Raw genomic sequence first — 6000 nt, forward strand, 5'->3', positions numbered from 1 at the left:
TATACATCCATAGCAGATCCGATGGAAGGCTCTTTAACCTGGCACGTCTTAAAGCCAAAACGAAAAGGCGTCGTATCTTGATAAGGGAGCTGCTGTTTGCCGATGACGCGGCACTCGTATCTCACTCACAAGGAGGTCTACAGAAGCTAGTGAACGCCTTAGCAGCTGCTTGTCAAGAGTTTAGCCTTACTATAAGTCTCTCCAAGACCGAAATCCTGGCACAAGACGTCGCAGAAATACCTATAATACAAATTGGGAACCACACCCTTTCAGTGGTGCAGGAATTTACCTACTTGGGTTCAACAATTGTCAGTAACCTAGACTTAGACATCGAGCTGACAAAAAGGATAGGAAAAGCTACCACAGCATTGGCAAAACTCTCCAAGCGCGTCTGGGAAAATGGTAAATTGACCACAGCGACCAAAATCCTAGTCTACAACGCCTGTGAGCACTCTCCTTTATGGCAGTGAAAGCTGGTCAACATACATGTACCAAGAGCACAGATTGAATAGTTTCCACTTGCGCTGCCTGAGACGCATAATGGGCATCTCTTGGAGGGACCATGTCTCCAATCAGGAAGTTTTGAGATTGGTCAATATGAACAGCATGTATGCTCTCCTGACACAAAGAAGATTACGCTGGCTCGGACATGTCACCCGCATGCCAGATGGTAGAATCCCGAAAGATATCTTATATGCTGAGCTTGTGGAAGGAGTCAGACCCAAGTGCCGCCCAAGACTAACATATAGAGATGTCTGCAAGCGAGACATGAGAGCCTCAGGCATCAGTGAAAGTATGTGGGAAAACATAGCCGAAGACCGGAGTGCATGGAGACAGACTGTGCGTGCTGGGACAACCCTTGCTGAGAACAAAAGAATTGAAGCGGCTTTAATCAAGAGGGAAAAAAAGAAAGCTGCCCTGTCTGCTAGCCCTAAATCAGAGGCATACACATGTACGAATTGTGGCAAAGTCTGCCGTTCTAGAATTGGCTTGATTAGCCACACCAGATTCTGCCCCGTCTCAAGATTAAGCCAAAACCAGTGACTCACTTGGGCGCATCCATTGCCTTTCGAGACAAAAGGAGCCATATATAGACTTGAGACCAAACAAGTAACCACTGGTTCACACCCTTATATACATGCACGTACACTTTACTTAAGCACAGCAACATCATGCACTACACAAGTCAAATTATTATAGTTAACCTAAGCAGAGTTAAGATACTTTAAGCATAATGTCTAACTTACCAATATCACATGACTGAGACTGTTTTGTGTATGAAAAACTGCTACAGTTGCTTGCTAGACATTTCTTTCCACACTCGACTCGACTTCTGGCGTGGACAGTAAACAAAGTATTTAGGACTAAGTTCAGATTTTTGTCTGTTTTGTGGAAACCCATCAACTTGTTATCAAATGTGTACACTGCAAAGAAGTGTACAGAAATACAAAGAAAATGTGAAAATAGAAATAAGAACACATTTTCTTTCAATGTCAGCAATACTAGAGAAAATTGCATTGATTGTTATAGTGACGATGAATAGACAACTTTAGTAAATTATGGCTTCTTTCATGATTATAGCATGCTCAGAGCGCTTTGGTCCAATCTTATTTGTGGACCAGTGGGTGGAGGGGGTATCTGGGAGAAAGTTTTCCGTGCTCAAGTTGGGTGTCGAACCTCGAGCCCCCATCAAAAGTAGCTAAGCCAAGCCAAGTTCAAGCGTATTAGGCCTCTTAACTACGCTTCCCACAATAGACATTATAAGGACAACGGCATTGTCTGCGTAAGGGGAGACAAAATATGCAGATCAGAACCAGGTTAGCCGGGTCATGTGAAATATTTTTGGAATCGACAACAATGGCTATAAAGTGTTTATAATTTATAGTCTAGATTCTAGATAGCTGATTGTAAATTCTTCTTACCAACACCAAGAAAACAAAAAAAGGTTGAAAAAACTTTTCGACGCAAGCCATACATCCTGTCGTTGTAATAAAAGAACAATGATCAAATAGAACTGTTGAAGAAGTCTGAACCGACGTGTAATTTCACATACGTGTATCATGTATCACCGACCCAAAGGAATGAAGTTCAAACCAGCTCCATGTAAATTTAAAAATACGTCCAACGTCGACGATATTTTTAACAAAATAATGTGGTATGATAGTTCTCAACTTTAGGTTCTACATACCCTAGAAAATAAATAATTATGCGGTTTTTAAGAAACAGGAAAGAATGCAAGAAAGTGATCAAAACCTGTTAAAGGTAAACACTAGAGTTGGTCTTTATTGTGCCTATGTAGGAAGTGTTGGGAAATAAACGTTTGCCTTATTAGCATTTAGTAACAAGAACAGTATTTGAAAATCCTTCACTTGGGGTGAAGACAGGACACTGGGTCGCCAGAGGCCCTAACAATCTGAATGCATTTAACTGTAACCAGAAGTAGACTGTTTGGGTGTTTTACCATTTAAGCAAAGTGCAATGCTGTACCTCAGTGAGCAGTACAAACATGATTTAAGATGATATTAGACTCAATAAATAAAACGAAATCTATAAACTCTCCTCATTAAAATAGCGAATCAATTTGTGGAACTGAATTTTAAAGTTCTGTTTTATTTAATGCCATTGCTCTACCTTGGACAAGTGAGTCATCTGTTTTTGGTAGCTAAAACAAATAGTTTAGTGCTCAAGCTAATTACAGCACTTTAAAATTGTTTTAGAATATATGCCTCGTATCCTTAAGGAATGTAGTATAGATTATACGCAATCGCAGTCAAGACATTGTTTATCTTTACAAAGCTTACATTAAATCACTTCGTCAGTCTTACTGTCTGGTACACATTTTGTTATACGTTATTAAAACTATGCACATATTCATTGTCCCTAACAAAACATGAATCAATAAAAAACATAACCAAATAATTAATTGATTGATTACATAATTTTGATTAATATAAAAGAGAAATAAGTATGATAGTATTAGACATTTGGCAATATGCAGTTCTTTCCCTTCTATAACCTTTTTTTTTTCTTTTAAGTATTTTTTGGTATTTTTAAGAGAAATTTTAAAGCAAGTAAAATACATCTTTTTTTTCCAATTATCAAGTTTATTTTACTAATTGTAAATATATAGATTACTTTGTATTTCTTACTGTTAGTTTGCTCAATGCGGTGACGTCCAATCACTTGTGTGGACCAGTTGGGAGAAAGAGGAAGAGAAGTCGGGAAGATGGTTTCTGTAGTGACTTTTTAAAAAGCATTTTTTTTAAAGGTGAGTTCGAACTGTAGGGCTTAGGCTTCCCCACAAACCAACCCACTAGCCACTGAGATAACCAAGTGCTTATAAAAAATAGGTTTTTTAGTTATTTATAGTTATAGTTATCTAATTTTTAGGCGACGAGCTAATTCTCTATACAAGATCTCATCTCACTATGAAATTGATAAAATTTTTCGATTAATTCAAGTTTTGTTACGGGCAATAAATCATTGTGCAAAGTTTCAACTTGATTCTGAGAATAGGAAGTGGGAGAAATAACATTTTCATTAGTGGGAAGCGTGGTCGAGAGGCTTGAACTTGGCTTGGCTAACTATGAAGTGGGATCGACGTTCGACACCCGACTCGGGCAGAGTTGTATTTACTGAGCGCCTGAAGGCAGCACAGAAAAACTTCTCCTAGATACCCCCTCCACCCCCACAGGTCCACAACTGAAATTGGACCAAAGCGCTCTGAGCATGCTATAAGCATGAATGTAACGCTATATAAAAGCCATAATTTATAATTTATTTATTATTTTATACTGTCTTTAGTGGTTTTTGATGGATTGTGAATTGTGTTTTGCAAAAATAACAAAAAAATGTGAATGGAACCTTTGCCATGTTGGACAAGAAGTTCTTAATCCAATTCACTTGATCAGTAATACCAAAACCAGGGCCCGCAGGCCAAGGGTCATATCGGGCTAGTTTTAAATAAAATGCACCTCGCTTCAACTGCACGAGAAACGTCGCGTAGATTTCGTTTAATTGTCTTCTGAAACCAAAGCGACTCCGTTGTTACAGTGTATGACTGTATTGGTGAACAATGTTTTGCTGAGACATTCAGCCACTGATGAGAAATACGATCCAGCGTTTTCTTACATTCTTAGCCCACAAAGCCAGTAGTAGAACGCTGATTGTTCGCTTGATTGTTGTGTTGATTGACACTACAATGAGCACTATGATTAGGATTTAATGATCTGACAAACTTAAGTAGAATCATTTTTAAAAGCTGATTTCAGTACGAGGTTTTCTAATCCAAATTTTGAAAGTATTAAATTTCATTTAACTTGGTAAGAAAAGCAAGAAAAACAAAACAAAAATACTAAAAAAAAAAAAAAAAACAAAGCCTATACAAAGGATATTTGTATCAATTAGTTTGGATCAGTCGTGTAATGGTCGATATTGCTAGAGCTTTTCGTTTCTTTGTTCAAAACTAAATTGGGCAGGAAGTACTTTTTTCAGATAAACAATTTCATATAAAAAATATTTGATATCTGCATCTGTTCCTCCATGGTTGTCTAGGATACAGCCGAGATTGGTGAAGCTTTCTACTTTTTCCAGAGCCGCACCTTGGACTGTAAAGGGTGTATTGTTGGACGCCTTCATCTTGAACACCCTGCTCTTCCCTCTGTTGATAGTAAGACCCATTCTAGCTGAATGTCCGCTACGACGCTTATCTCTTCCTGCATCTGCTGTTGTGTTTAAGAAAGAAGAGCCAGGTCATCTGCAACCTCAAGGTGATCTAGCTGTTTCCAGTGTCCACTGTATACCGTTCCGCTTCTGTTCTGTTGCTGTTTTCATGACCCAATCTATGGCTAGCAGAAATAAGAAGGTAGAAAGCCTTGTCCCACTCCTGTGTGCACTTCAAATGCGTCTGTCAGTTATCTGCCATGCACTATTCTACAAGTCATTTTCTCATGATGATATTTGTATTTTTTTTTCAGGCACTCCATAGTGTCTCATAAGTCTCCAGGGGGTCTGTCTGTCTGTCTGTCTGTCCAAGTTGTCAAACGCCTTCTTATTATTTATAAAACTGAAGTAAATAGGAGTGTTTTTCCTTTTCCGTGGACTGTTAAAAAATTAAGCATAGCATCGCTATCTGATCTGTGCATGATCTCTCATTTCGAAAGCCGGCTTGTTAGTCACGGTGATGTGGATCTACAACATATTTCATTCGGTTTAACAAAATGCAGTTAAACACTTTTCCTGAAATGGACAGCAGAAACTAAGATCACCTTCCTTTGGAGAGTTTGATGCCACTCTTGTGGCACTTCTTCTTTTTCCCATATCTTGCAGAAGAGAGGGTGGAGTAACATTACAATGGTATCAATGTGAATTCGACCTCCTCGGTTCAAGCATCTTCAAGTCAATACACTAAGTACTGTGCCAGCAAAGTGCTTATAAAAATTTTTTGTAGTGATGAATTGTTAGTTTTAAACTTTTGAGCAACGACAAAATTCTCTACACAAAGTATAAAGTGGACTCATTCAACTCACAAAGTATAAAGTGGACTCATTCAACTCACAAAGTATAAAGTGGACTCATTCAACTCACAAAGTATAAAGTGGACTCATTCAACTCACAAAGTATAAAGTGGACTCATTCAACTCACAAAGTATAAAGTGGACTCATTCAACTCACAAAGTATAAAGTGGACTCATTCAACTCACAAAGTATAAAGTGGACTCATTCAACTCACAAAGTATAAAGTGGACTCATTCAACTCACAAAGTATAAAGTGGACTCATTCAACTCACAAAGTATAAAGTGGACTCATTCAACTCACAAAGTATAAAGTGGACTCATTCAACTCACAAAGTATAAAGTGGACTCATTCAACTCACAAAGTATAAAGTGGACTCATTCAACTCACAAAGTATAAAGTGGACTCATTCAACTCACAAAGTATAAAGTGGACTCATTCAACTCACAAAGTATAAAGTGGACTCATTCAACTCACAAAGTATA

Source organism: Biomphalaria glabrata, chromosome 18, assembly GCF_947242115.1.
Source record: "Biomphalaria glabrata chromosome 18, xgBioGlab47.1, whole genome shotgun sequence".
NCBI classification, from domain to species: domain Eukaryota; kingdom Metazoa; phylum Mollusca; class Gastropoda; family Planorbidae; genus Biomphalaria; species Biomphalaria glabrata.